This window comes from Carica papaya, chromosome 9 (genome assembly GCF_054855325.1).
Source record: "Carica papaya isolate Zhongbai chromosome 9, ASM5485532v1, whole genome shotgun sequence".
Lineage (NCBI taxonomy): Eukaryota > Viridiplantae > Streptophyta > Magnoliopsida > Brassicales > Caricaceae > Carica > Carica papaya.
The window spans coordinates 16,345,865-16,361,717 of NC_142317.1; the positions used below are offsets into that span (position 1 = coordinate 16,345,865).

Genomic DNA, 15,853 nt, shown 5'->3' on the forward strand with positions numbered 1-15,853 from the left:
TTGTGGCAGTAGGGGAGGATCAGACAGCTCCCTCATTTTCTTCCGGACTTGCTGGGTAGAGATGAGTCTCTTCAGCATCTTAAAGAGTCATTCAACATCATCTCGAAGTGAGTCATCCCGGGCTGCTCGATTTAGTGGAGGTCTTCCTCTCCTTATTTTTTGTATCTGTGTTTCACAAGAAAATGTTGAGTGATAATTTTGTATTTAGTGTTTTTAAGTCTTTGTGTAAGAAATAGTTTTGAGGAACGCGGCTCTGATACCAACTAAAATAGCCCAGAACTAGGAAGAAAATAAATTTATAAATTTAATGTGGAAGCATATCATAACGTTAGGGTTTACATTCCTTACACATAAATTTGAATGGGCAATAGGCTCACAGAAAGATCCTTTTTCATAGCGGTTCATAAAAAAAACGAAATAAACATATGAAAATAGTAACTAAATATTATAGGGAGATTAACTTCCACTAGCTCTTGATGGGATCCGAAGGACACCTACTCACAGCCCTCCTACTGATCAGGATCTAGGTCTTGATCTTTTTGATCTGAAATGGTTAATAAGGGTGAGTTACACTAGCCCAATAAGAATATCACACTAGTCATCGATACGAAAATTGAATGTGGGTTAAAAAAATATAAAATAACTAATGGAGCTCTTAATTTAAGTAAATTCATTTATCACAGGAAAAACCATTTATTATATACTTATCGGTATGAGATTTTTAAAATCAACCTATAAAGACAATAACTTAAATAACATTATGATTTCTTATGCAAGTGAGTAAGAACAACAACTTTTCCTCTTTTTTTTTATCTATTTACTGGTACCTCTAGGGATCCATAGGGATGTCCCTCTACTTGTGAACCCAATATCTACACTTGTCAATTATCCGACCGTCCCCATACCTTATCGGTATGAGCACAAAATAAGTCATCCCTCGATACTCTGTCCGGTATGAAGGTAAAACAGGTCGTCCCCATACCCTGTCTAGTATGAGCGTAAAAAATACCATCATTCGATACCCCATCTAGTATGAGGTGACGTTCACGTTAAGGTTCCCTATGTACCCGGTCCGTCCACCATCTCCCAGGATACCCAGTAAGACAACCCTTTATTAATTCATATCATCAAGTAATCTCCCATTTGTATATTAATTTCACGTTTTACAATCAATCGTAAATCACACAAAAATAGGCGATATATGTATCAAGAAAATACAACTAAATCATTTAACTATTTAAATATATTATCATGTATTTAAAGCTGTATAAGTAGGTAATCAGTTAAATATAACAAATAAATAATAACCAATTTTGGCTCCATTAATAACATATAATTATTCTTAAAGTCTTCTAAATTTCACATAATATAATATTATTGATTTTTAAGCTACAATTCCATAACAAGAAATAGGGTGAGAGATTCTTACCCGAATCGGTGTCCGAAACACCGTACTTTCTACCGCGTCTCCTAGCAGTCCCCAAAATTTTTAAATTTTTTTGTGGAGATTAAACATACTCTACGTACCTAAAAATATCCCAAAACCCAAAATCGATATTAAAAATCTTTTTCAGCAAATTTTGAGATTCTGACACGACGACGTCGCCGCCGTGCTCTGGAAAAGACACTGCCGCTCATGGTGGTGGTTTACCTCGGCCTAACTAGTTTCTGCCGGTTTAGGCTAGTTTATGTCAGCTTTACACATTCCTTGTGAAAAAACACATTAGGGAGGCTTGATTGGCCGAAAAAATAAAAAAATCGAAACTTACTAGTGGTGGGGTTTCTTGGTGTAGCAGCTCCACCGGCTCTCATTCGCTACTGGGATTCCTCCTCTGGTCAGCCTATTGAAAACAGAATGGTGAACACAATTGTGAAAAAATTGCGCGAAACGGGAACCGGAAAAGGGCTCATCGGAGGAGGTTATAAATTTTTGGGTCGTGACAACCCTACCGTGCTTTGCCCGCAGTTTTTAGCTCACTCGCCATTTATTTTGCTCCGATATGGCCACAAGGGTGCTCAAAATCGAATTCTGAGCGAGTAGGAGAATTTTTACTTTTTTTAGTGGTCGGAGGTGGCTCCGGTATGGTGGCGATTGGCGGTTAGCTTCTTTCTCCGACGTCTGGTTCTTCTTCTCCGATGGGAGAGGGAGGGGGGAAGGCTAGCGGATAGGGTTCGGGATTTGTGTGATGTAAAATATTTATATCCATCCTGAATTAATTTGGGTCGTCCATCGCGATCGATCTCGTCCATCCGATCAAGCCTAAGGAGGAAACGAATTTGTACTGTTCATTGCATTTGATCTCGACCATTCGATCGTGCCTAAGGGGAAACAAATTTGGACCATTCATCGCATTTGATCTCGATCGTTCGATCACACCTACGGAGGAAACGGATCCAGACCGTCCACGCGTGCGGGATTGATCATGGATCGTCTGATCGCGGAGCACGCGGATCGCCAACAAAGCCTCCTGCATGGCGCCAACGTCAGAGCGCCTGGCCACGCAGCACGCTCTGGTTCGTCGACACTACTGAGTGGGTAGTCCTACATGTCCGATCTTCCTCTGATTGCACTTTGACTCCTGTTTTCAATTTTTTTCAAAAATACTCATCGAACTTAAATTTTCACCCCTTCTTCCCAAAATTATTTTCAATTTCGTCCCTAACTCATTTTTTCTCAAAAATTTAATCAAATTAAAATAAAATAATTTTTTTTAATTGTATATATATATATTCATAATCCGTAAACATCATTCCGGGTCAATTTTCAGGCTTGGGTGTTACAATAGGCATTGAAAAACCTTTTCGACCAATTTTAGGATTCCACATCGCCGTGCTCTAGCGCTGGCTCTACCGTCCCCGGTGGCAGTTTGCCTTGGTCTGGTCCATTTTGGTCGATTTTAGTCAATTTTAGCTGGTTTTACACTTAAACCTGCAAAACAATGAGTTAGGAGGCCTCGGTTGGCCGAAAAAAGGCAAAAAGTTGAAACCTATCGATGGGGAGTCTCCGGGTGTGGCAGCTCTACCGGTCTTCCTTCGACTAACCTGCACCAAAAAAGGACAGTGGATATGGTGGTAAAAAAATCACGTAAAATAAAAAAAGGGAAGGGGGTCATCGGAGAGGGTTTTGAGTTTTGGCTGCAACAGCTTGGTCAAGCTTTGTCCGCAGTTTCTTGCTCATTCATCGATCCTTTGGCTCCGATTTGGGCATGGGGAGACTCGAAATCGAATTTCGAGTGGGAATGAGGAAAAATTACCTGTTTTGGCGTTGACAGCGATCAGTTTCTTTTCTGACCGCCTTTCTTCTTCTTCTCCAGGGAGGACTGGTGCAGCTAGGGCTAGGGTTCCCTGGAACACGATATTTAAATATCCTCCTCGTGTCGATCTAGGTCATCTATGTGGGAACACGTGATGCTCTTCCGTTCGTTGGATCCCTCTTATTCAAGGAATGAATATGGACTGTACAATCGGATTGAATTTGACTGTTCGATCGTGTCGAAAGAGGAAGTGTATCTGAGCCATCCGTGCGCGCGGGATGCAATTTGGACTGTTGGATCGCCCAGGCATGCAGATCACCCGTGTGGCCTCCTGCATCAGCGTCACCACCATGCAGCATTTTCTGCTTCACCATGGCTGCTAGCGTGGCCATCCCATGTGGCTCTATTTTTTCTTTTTGCGATTTCAACCCTTGTTTTCAAATTTTCTTTCAAAAATACCCTCTTTATTCATAATTTCACTCATTTTTTCCAGAATTATTTTTAATTTCATCCCTAATTTATTTTTTCAATAATTTAAATAAAATTAAATTATAAATTTTTTAAAATAATTTATATATATTTATAAGATGGAAAAAATTTATCCCGGGCTCGGGTGTTACAAAATGAATAAGGAAGAGTCACATTTTGAGCTCTTAAAACCCCAACTTATCAATGTGTTCCTCAACTTCTCAAGCCAGGCTCTTGGAGCCTGTTTCAAATTGTACAATGCATTGTTTAGTTTGCATATAGTTTTAAATTTTTCTCCTTCCTCAAACCCTTCAGGTTGCTGTGCATAGACTGATTTTCAAAGATCATCATTTAGAAATGCATTATTGATGTCCAGTTGCCTAACTTTCCAACCTTCAGTGACAATTATGATTAAAATTATCGTAACAGTTGAAGCCTTCACAACAAGGTTGGATGTCTCTCCATAACCAAACCCAGCATTTTGATGGAAATCCTTTAATACTAATCTTGCTTTACACTTTTGAAAGCTGCCATTCATATTTCTTTTGATCATGAATACCCATTTATTCATTAATGGTTGTAGAGGTAGTAGAGACCATGTATTATTTTTCTTCAATGCTTCAAACTCTTCATTCATATCATTTTTCCATTCTAATGATTTTAGTGCTTCATCAGTGGAGATTGGTTCTGTCAATGCTGGGTTGGAATTGATAAGAAAATATTAAAATTTTAGAGGATATGTTTTGGGCTTAAAGATCCCAGCCTTTGATCTAGCTATTATATCATGTTTGTTGCTGTCACCTTATATCTCATATTCAACAACTCGCTCTTCATTTTTCACCAACATTGGATGTTCAAACTAATTTGATTCAATTGAATCACTCTACTATTGTTCTTATTTCTCATTATCAAAGTATGGATAATCACTAAAATCTAAATGTTGAACATCGGGTTCCCTTCCACTTGTTCTTGTGATTGTAAATATTGAGACATATTTTCTAGAGAAAACCATGCTGCATAAGAAGTATCTTAATTACTTGTATCAGTTACACTTTGTTCAGGTATAGAGAAGTTGTTTGTGCTTGGTGAAGTACTTAAGAACCAGTTTGGCATAACTATCATTGTTTGGTTTTTTGGTAATCTGGTATTCAGAAAATTATCACAAAAGAAAAATTCTTATTCGTTGAATGCTACATGTCCCAAAAAATATATTTTTTCAATTGAGCTTAGATATTTGAATCCCTTGTGTGAGTTATTATATCCTAAGAAAATACATTTTGCATTGCAAAATTGAAATTTTTGGTTTTGATAGGATCTAAAACAAGGGTAACATGCACAACCGGAAGTTCTAAGAGATAAATAATTGGGTTTCTTATGAAACAATTTTTTTCTAGAGGACAAACATTATTCAAAATATAAGTAAGAAATCTGTTAATTAAAAATATTACTGTATGGAAAGCTTTAGGCTAGTATTTCCGCGCAACATTTGATAAAACAATAAGAGTTAGGCTTGTTTCTACGATGTGCCTGTGTTTTCTCTCCATTCTCCATTTTGAGGTAAGGTATACAAACATGAATATTATATTTCAATTCTTTGACTTTATAAATAGTTTGGAAGACCTAAGTATTTTTCTCCCATGTTTGATTGAACACACTTAATTCTTTTGTCTAATTGATTTTTAACCAATGTTTTGAAGTTAATAAAGGTCTCACAACATCATATTTTTGTTTTAACAGAAATAGCTATGTAAATCTACTAAAATCATCCAAAAATAAGATATAATATTTATGTCTTGATATTGAGCAAATTGGAGATGGTCCCTATAAATCGGTGTGAATAAGTTCTAGAGATTGACTAATTCGTGAAAGCAAAGAAGGAAAAGGCAGTAAATGGGACTTGCCAAGTTGGCAAGCAACACAAAAGCTTTATTTTTCATTAATAGCAGTACTTTGATTACAAAACATAAGAACTTTAGATAAAATTTTGAAAGATGGATCTCCTAAGCATCTATGCCAAATTTTAATATTCTTTTCATTCTTTGATTCATTTAATAAATTAGAGACAAAAACTTGGTAGGAGCAGGATTTTACTTTGAGTTGCAAGTTTTCATTAATTTGATACAAGCCATTCTTATGCTTCCCTCGCAACAGAATTTTGCCCGAGCTTTGGTCTTTCACAGTATAACTAAGAGAGTTAAAAATCACATCAATATTGTTATGAGCAGTAAGTTTAGATACACTCATTAAATTATTTTCTACTTGAGGAACATGTAGAATATCTTTGAGCAATAAATCTTTACCACTATTAGTATGCATTTTAGTTAGTCCTACATGGCAAATATTTAACATCTCACCATTTGCAACAGTAAGAACCTCTTTATCATTGTACTCCTAATTGTTTTGTAAATTTTCAGCATCATTTGTTACATGGCTATTTGCACTGCTATCTACATACCATGTTTGATCAGGTATATTTTCAGTTGAGATAAGAAAGATTGATTGCTAGCTCTATTGCCAATATCAGAGAGATTTCCCATACAGGTTCTATCAAACCTTTAGTAACAAATAGATGTTGTATGCTCAAGTTTTCCACAAACTTAGCAAGGGATTCTGTTGCTGCCTCCAAATTTGTTACCTCTGGCTCTGAAGGTTCTACCTCCTTTGTTGTTTCCTGTTTTTCCTCCAATATAAGATTGATTTTGATTTTTATTGCCAAAGCCTAAGTTCCTTGCATAGTTGGCCACAGGTTGGCCAAGATTAATTGTAGCAATGTCAAGATTAAGCTGTTCTAATCTTCTCTCATAGTAGAGTAGTTTGAACTGAAATTCTACCCAACTAATGCTTTCATACTTGGTAATTTGGTAGACTAATGAATTATAGTCTTGTGAGTCTAGTCTAGCAAGCACTTGAGTAATTAAATCTTCAAGAGAAACATGATGGCTTGCAAGAGTGAGATTATCAGCTAGATTTTTCATGATCTTTAAGTAGTCTTCTATTTTCATATTTCCCTCTTGCATTTTTGCAAATTCTCTTTTGTAAAATATTATGTTTGACCTTGTTTTGATTCCAAACCAATCATTGATGTCTTTTCACAGTTGCTTTGATGATGTGTATCCCATGAGTTTTAAAGTTACAGTTGGTTTTATGGTGTTATAGATCCATCCGAAGAGAGTCTGATATTAAGCAAACCATTTTTCATACTCCATGTAATAACCAAGCCTAAGGGAGAGAAGGGAGCCCAGGCCCAGGCCAGGAAAAAAAAACAGAGACAAAGAAACCTTAGTAGAAGAAGAAGAATAAGGAGGAAAAGAATGAGGAAGAAGAATGTCTAACACATTCTTTAGTTAAAATTTGTAATTTTATATTTTTTAAAAGAAAAGTGTGTGAAAGACAAACTCTACAATATTTATATTAGAATATCTAGAGTTAACTAATCTTTTTTTAAAGGTAGCCTAAGATCAAACTTTTTATTTGTATTATATTTTAAATATTTTTGATAGGTATTTTCCCTAAAACAATGACATTTTAACTGATTAATCAGTTTTTTTCAGTTAATATTCTTTATATAGGTTATATATAATAAAATAAAGAATGCAGTCACTACAAGCCAACTATCATGCAACTTCTATAATGTGTTTGCCTCAAAGAAATGAATGATCTTGAAGAAAAAAATGTCATCCGACCATTTATTTCCAACGCATATCAATTATGTTAATGCTTTTAACTGTAATTCTATGATTTTCGATGCTAATTGGCTATGGCATATGCTGCTCGGGCACTTGAATTTTGGGAGCATCAAATTTCTTATAAATAAAGAGTGGGTTTTAGGCTTACCAACTATTCAAGTTCCTAGCCAACTTTGTGAGCATTGTGTCTTAGGGAAGAAGCATAGAGATCCATTCCCTACAAAGCATGTATGGAGAGCCAAAAAACCTACTTAAGTTTGTGCATTCAGACCTATGCTACGTGGACACTCTTTCTAATGGTGGTAACAAGTACTTCATAACTTTCATTGATGATTTTAGTAGAAAGGTATGGGTATATTTTTTAAAGCATAAATTGAATGCATGTGGAATAGTTAAGAATTTTGTGGCATATATTGAAAAATAAAGTGATTACTCTCTCAAAACTTTAAGAACTGATAGAGACATATAATATATTGTTTGTGATAATTTCTTAAGAAAATATGGAATTAAACATCAGTTAACACCTAAGTATACTCTTCAATAAAATGGAGTGGTAGAAAAAAAAATAGAACTATTATAGCATGGTGAGAAGTATGATGCATTGTAAGAAGTTACCTAAGAGTTTTTGGACAGAAGCAGTTGCTTGTGCAATTTATATTTTAAAGAGATGTCTTGTTAAAAGTGTTAGTGATAACATACCACAAGAAGTTTAACGACCTTAGACAAAAGTTGTTCCAAAAATTAATAAATAGACTTTAGATATTTATTTTATAAGACAACAATATTGATTGAATTTTAAATTATTCTATAAAGCCACGAGAGTAATTTAGATTAGTACTACTAAGCATGTTTTCCTTTCATTAATTAAATTAGACAATGACGTCCCATCTAATTTTGTAGGTATTTAATAAGTTTTTTTTAAATATATGCATTTAGTGATACTTACATATTTTAAAAAAAAATACATAAAAATTTATAATTTGATTTAAATTTATTAAAAAAATGTACTAAACATTTAGTAAAAAGGTTGATATACTTAAAAAGAATTTATATATACTTATCAAGTTTTAAATATTTTATTTATTTTATATATTAACTAGTGTAAAAATTATTGTACTTAATAAGTTTTGAAAAGTGAAAAAATAGACATGGCTGATTTATTTTTTATCCAAAAATTTACTTAAATATGCTTCTTATATCTGATTAAAATTAATAATAAACTTATAAATATTTATAATAAATTTTTTTCATTAAATTTTTTTTTTTTTTTTTCTGTGACTTATTTGGAAAAGATTTATTTATAAATTTTTTAATTAGGTAACCCCGGCATTCGACAACTCCTTTGTTCCTAATAACCGACGTGCCTTTGAACACCAACTCGTCCATCCCTCTTCCCGGGGCAACATGCCACGATTCTATTCGTCCGCGTGTCATGGTCGGTTTTAAGGGACCCACGTCATCTCCTCTATGACAGGGGTTCGTTTGTCCGTACAGACCTGGATCCAAGAACCAACCCTCATCCAGTCCCTGCCCTCCACGTGGTTAACGACACGTGTCGCCAAATTTTGGCGCCAAACTCTCAATGGTCGGAGTCAACTAAGCAACGGCGAAGTCCTAGTCAGCCGCCACGTGTACACGCAGGATTTCTACTTCCATTTCACAATATCTCCTTCTCTATATTTGAGAACTTCAAAATTGGAAGTACCTCCAAAGACCAGTAGATCACAAGAAACAGAGTATTGGTCCTATAGTCTACACAATGATTCAAAAATTCAATCGAAAGCTTCAAAACGACCGCCGAATCCTGTCGTTTCCAGCAGTCCATCCTTGCGAGGCCATTTGTCCAGCAACCCTTCTCGCTTCTCTTACTTCTCTAGCTCACAACATATGTAATTACCAGTCAAAATCCTTCGCTACGCAACGAAGAAACGTGCGCGAAACAATTCGCCAAATTGCAATTTTGCTTGTATTCTTTGACGCAATTCATGATCGTGGCTTGACCCTTTCTGATTCCGTGCTTTTATGCTTCTCCGAGCTTCATCTTACTTTCCAAAAGATTCAGTTCTTGCTGGAAGATTGCTCAAGGGAAGGTTCAAGGCTCTGGATTCTTGTAAAATCTCAGCATGTTGTCACTCAATTTCGTGTATTAATTCGGGGTATAGCCACAGCGCTTGATATTCTGCCACTGAATTCGATTGATGTTTGTAGTGAAGTGAAGGAGTTGGTTGAATTGGTAGCAAAACAGGCAAGGAAGGCGAAACTTGAAGTTGACTCAGATGATGAACACGCCATGAATCGAGTACTTACCACATTGGATCTTCTCGACAAGGGAGTTGAACCAGAATTCCAAATACTGAAATGGGTTCTTGATTATCTGGACATCAAAAGCTGGAATGATTGTAACAAGGAAATCAAGTTCTTGGAAGATGAGATTGAAGTTCAGTGCTCCACCTGCGATGAAAGAGAGGTTCCATTTTTAAGCAGCTTGCTAGGGTTCATGAGCTACTGCAGGGGAGTTGTTTTTCAAGTATTAGACGATGAAAACCGGGATCAAATCGACGTGAGATGCATCATGGAGACACTTAGCTGCCTAAATCCAGACGATTTTCGATGCCCAATTTCACTTGAGCTAATGACTGATCCAGTGACGGTAGCCACGGGACAGACTTATGATCGATCTTCGATTCAAAAATGGCTGAAAGCAGGAAATACAACATGTCCCAAAACAGGGGAGAAACTGAAAAACACAGAGTTCGTCCCCAACACAGCTCTCAAAAAGCTAATCCAACAGTTCTGTGCAGATCATGGAATTTCTCTGGGTAAATCAGGAAGACATAGCCGTGACATAACCAGGACGATTATCCCAGGTAGTCCAGCCGCTGCAGCGGCCATGAGATTCCTCTCAAGATTTCTCGCAAGAAGATTGTTCTTCGGAGAAGGTGAAGAGAAAAACAAGGCGGCGTACGAGATTCGTTTGCTCACAAAATCAAACATCTTCAACAGGGCTTGTTTAATAGAAGCAGGCACAATCCCACCTCTCTTGAAGCTTTTAGCTTCATATGATAGGTCTGCACAAGAGAACGCCATAGGTGCTCTGTTGAAGCTCTCAAAGCATACTAGTGGGAAGAAAGTGATGGTTGAAAGCGGGGGATTGAACCCAATTCTTGCAGTACTTAACAAAGGATTGAGCATGGAAGCAAAGCAAATGGCGGCAGCTACTATCTTCTACCTCTCTTCTGTAAAGGGTTACCGGAAACTAATCGGAGATACGCCGGAGTCAATTCCATCTCTCTTAGAGCTCATCAAGGATGGTACTAACTGTGGTAAAAAGAATGCAGTAGTCGCCATTTTTGGTCTGCTCTTATACCCAGAAAATAAAAAGAAAGCGCTTGCTTCTGGCGCAGTTCAAATTCTACTTAACATTTTAACAACTTCAGACAAGGTGGAATTGATAGCAGATTCGCTAGCAGTTCTAGCAACACTAGCTGAAGATGCTGAAGGTACATTCGCCATTTTAGAAGCTCGTGCTTTGCGTCTAATAATTGGGAGTCTTCAGTGTTTAACATGTAGAGCAGGGAAGGAATACTGTGTCTCCATTTTGCTTTCTCTGTGCAACAATGGCGGCGATGAGGTGATTGGTGTATTAGCGAAAGACCCTTCTCTCATGGCTGCCTTGTATTCGCTCTTAACAGACGGCACGTCGCATGGCAGCAAAAAAGCATGTACCCTTATGAAGATTCTGCATGAATTTCAAGAAACAAGAACAGTTCGTGCCTGGTGAATATTCATTCCTCACTTCTGCTTCTGGTTCTCTTTCTGTGTAAATATACATATATATGGTGTGTGATATAGCCCGTGATTTTGTTTCTTTTCTTTGTTTTTTAACCATTTAAATGTCAGTGGATTAGCTCAGTTTTTGCAAGAGCTAATCACTGTGTTAGGCTTTGATTTCATAGTTAAAGGAAAGTAGAGCATGTAATGATAATTTATAGTGGGCAGTTTTGGTTCTTGTCAACTTCATATAGATAAATGATTAAATAAGTGAAGTAATATATATATATATATATGTAACCCATTCTTAAATGTTGTTTTACTCTTCTCAAAATTATTGATGTGATTATTTAATTAATAAATATATAAATTCTTATTTTTCTAAATATTTATTAAAAAAATCCTTTTTTTTTTTAAAGAAAAAAATTTTTAAACATTTTTTAGAAAATAATAACTGTAATCTTTTTAGACAAAAAAATGTACAACATATTATTTAACATCACATATTTAAGGAAAAATAATAACTGTATGGTTAAAGGATAATTTATAGTAATAAATGTATTTGATTGTTGATAAGGTAGGGACGTAATTATTTTGATATATGAATTTTAGATAAAATATAAATTATTACAAATGTTAAATTATATTTTTAATTATTATTAACATTAAAACATATAAAAATTGTTGGAGTTCTTTTAGGCAAAATTTTTTTTTAATTTTTATTAATTAAAAATTTATAATTTAATATGCCATTACGTATAACTTATCTTAACTTCAAAAAATTATAGCACTACTTAGATCACTAATTATATGCTATTTAATCTTTTAAAATAAGTTATCACAATTAAACATGGGCCAAGTTTAATTGACTAGTTCAAAAACAAATTCTATTTGATTATAAATTAAAAAATAAAATAAATATAATTTATATATTAATTTTTAATACAAAAATTATAGATACTAAATTTATCTTATTAAAATATTTCTTTTCAATATCTCTTATTTAATTTTTATATTTTGATTTTTTTAAAATTATTAATGTACTTCACATCAATCTTTAATGATTGAAGTATTTCTCACTAAAATTAGCTATTAATTCTGTTATAACACTTATTTTCAATTTTTTTTCTAAAAAATTCTTCTTGAACAAAATTTGTTTGTCCATTGTTAAACTTACAATTGTTTTTTATATGCCAAATATATATAGTGTAAAAACAAGATTATCTAAAAAATTGAAAGATTTATTTTTAAAATTAAAAATAAATTTATGTATTTATATGTTTTTTTTAAAAAAAATAAAAAGAACAGAAGGGTGGAAAGTTACATAAAAAAAAAAAAAAAAGGTGATAATAAGAAACGATGTCGTTTGGCTATAGCAAACTTCAACAGTGGCCAGAACGTTTTAGGCGGTTCGCAAATTATCGAAGCCGGCATAAATTCCGTTTTCACACTTCCATCCTTTTCAATCAGTTGTAGTTACTATCTTGACCTAAATTTTTCCTTCATTTTGAGTTCTCTCACATTCCCTGAGCTTGATTTTCTGTTCGAATTCTTATTGTTCACTACAAAGCAATCTTGCAAACAAATTGCCGGTACTTTTTTGAAGTCGTTTGGGTAGTTGCAGCATCAGGGGGAACTTTGATTATGACGAGCGAACCCAAGGCAGCAACCGAAGTCGTGAAGATGGATTTGTTCGAAGACGACGATGAGTTTGAAGAGTTCGATATCAATGAAGGTGATAACTATTGTGATTATTTGTTTCTACAGTTCATTTTTAGGGTTCAAGTTTTATTATAAAAGTTGTTAGGTTGTCGTTGTCGTGATATCGATTGGATACGTGTACTCTTTAATCCGTCGCTGTTGCGTATTAGCTCGATCGTCTTAATCTATGGCGCCTAAATAGTTGGATCATTTATGCCTTAGATTAAACACCTTTAATCATTCACACTTAAGTTTTCATTGACATATTCAAGTATCTGTTTAACATTTACTGTATTAATTAGCTCTGAAGTAGATGAATCAAGTACATGGGACCGGTGCAATATGATTGTTGTGTCTTGGATAATGAGGTCGATTTCTCCATCTATTGCTCAGAGCGTAATCTGGATCGATTGCGCGAGAGACTTATGGAAAGAACTCCATGATAGATATTCTCAAGGTGATGCAGTTAGAATAACTAATCTCCAAGAGGAGATTTCAATGATGAAACAAGAAACCTATTCAGTCACAGAATATTACACACATTTGGAGATACTGTAGGATGAGTTTTCGAACCTGAGGCCTCTGCCTCGTTGTCACAGACCTTCTTGTGACAGTAAAACGCAATGTTTGTGTGGTGTTGGAACAACGGTTAAAAAATTAAAAAATACTATGAGGATGATAAAGCCATTAAGTTTTTGAGGGGACTAAATGAGTCTTTCAGCATTATAAAGTTACAGATCCTAATTCAGGATCCTTTACCTCCACTGAGTAGGGTATTTGCACTTGCTATATATATAGCATGAAAGAAACTTTGACACAGGACTTTCATAACAGAATTTTGATTCAAATGTTTTGCATGTAAACAAGACTTTAGTTCCTCAACAAAAATATCAGTTTTCTAGACAGAACATTAGCAATAATATAGGAGGAAATAAGAAGTATAATTCTGGAATTGGTGGATTCAATAATGGTAAGAGGCCACCATGCACTTATTGTGGCTTTACTGGACACACAGTAGAGAAGTGTTATAAGAAGCATGAGTATCCACTGGGAAATAAATCTAAGCCTCGGAACATTCCAAGAGTGAGTCAAGTTAGCACTCAAATTGATGAATTGGAATCTGGTGTACCTAATTCTCATGTAAGAATTAATGCACAGTGCGGTGGTCTAGATGCATTGCCATACTCATTTACTAAAGATCAATATCACAAGATACTATCCCTTATTCAACCGTCAACAGCTCCAAATATTTCAACCATTACTCCTCAAGTCAACACCCTCTCTGCTAAGTTCCGACATTCCACTGAACCAGGTAACACTACTTTCTCCTTTATTCCATCTACACTAGTTGACTGGATTATTGATTATGTAGCTAGCGATCATATAATGAGTTCAATTGAGCTGTTCACTTTATACATACCTGTTGAAAATATGTTCATTAGATTACCAAATTCACAAATACTTAAAATCACACACATTGGTACAGTAAATATTACACCAAACCTCATCCTTCACAATGCCTGCTTTGTTCCCTAGTTTGCAATCAATTTGATTTCCATTAGTCAGCTGTTAAAACACTCACATTTTTCATTGACATTCAACCATCATTATTGTATCATTCAGGATGTTCACAGCTAGAATAAGATTGGTTTAGATAGGGCAAGACATGGGTTGTATCATCTTGAAGTGCCAAAATTCAAGAATATACACAATGTGAATTCTGTTGTAAAACCAATCTTTTGTGCTCATTATGTTGATAAATCAAACCTTCGTGACTATTCTTCTCTTGCAATCAAAAATAATATGTGGCACTTCCGTCTTGGCCATCCTTCTCCACCAAGGCTGCAAGTGCTCCATTAGTTGAATGATTCAATAACTCCTTGTTCTTCATTTGTTTGTGATGTATGTCATTTTGCTAAATAAAGAAAACCTTCATTTCTCACAAGTGTTTCTATAAGTTCTTGTTGTTTCGAGTTAATACATATTGATATTTGGGGTCCTTTTTATGTTGCCTCATTCTATGGTCATCATTATTTCTTGACCGTTCTTGATGATAAGAGTCATTATACATGAGTATACCCTATGAAGACAAAAGGAGAAGCAAGGCAATTGACAATTAATTTTTGTGCCCATGTTGAGACACAATTTCAAACCAAAATCAAATGTTTGAGATCTGACAATGGCAAGGAATTCAATTTACACGAATTTTTTGCTAGTAAGGGTGTTGTACATTAGCTTTCTTGTCCATATAACACCACAACAAAATAGTGTCGTTGAAAGAAAGCACCAGCATATCTTGAATATGGCGAGATCGTTGCGATTTCAAGCCAATTTACTTATTAAATTCTGGGCAGATTGTATTTTGCATGCGGCATACCTCATCAATCGTATTCCGTCTCCAATCATCAACAATCAAACACCTTATGAACTTTTATTCCATACTATCCCTACACATCATAATCTTAAGGTATTTGGTTGCTTGTGCTATGCTTCCACCTTAGACTCCAACCATTCGAAGTTTGCTTCGCGCACTAGCAAATGTATTTTTCTTGGTTACCCTTCTCATATCAAAGGGTATTGAATCTATGATCTTTATTCTCATAAAGTCTTTGTATCTAGAAATGTCAATTTTGTTGAACATGTTTTTCCATTCCATTCCATACCTTCAAGTGACTCTGATAACTTTGTTTTACCCTATTCTAATAGTTTTACAATAGAGTTGCATATTGATACAAGTAAACATTTTGCACAACAAGATGATACAGACCATGGAAGTCTATCTGAGTCAATCGCTTCTGGTCCTGTTTCTTCTCCCACTCTTACTTCGCCCTTAATTGCTTCTCCTATATACAATGACTCCACATTTATCACTTGTACATCAGAGGAGCTGACTCATCCAGAGTCACAACCTGATCTGCCAATTAGAAAGTCAACTAGGCAAGTAAAGCAATCGACTTATTTTAAAGACTATCA

The 15,853-nt window shown here is 35.1% G+C and overlaps 1 pseudogene; it reads left to right on the forward strand.

Moving 5' to 3' along the window:
- The first annotated feature begins 8,736 nt into the window (after positions 1–8,736).
- LOC110809361 (U-box domain-containing protein 19 pseudogene) lies at positions 8,737–11,417 on the forward strand (annotated as a pseudogene).
- Positions 11,418–15,853: the final 4,436 nt, after the last annotated feature.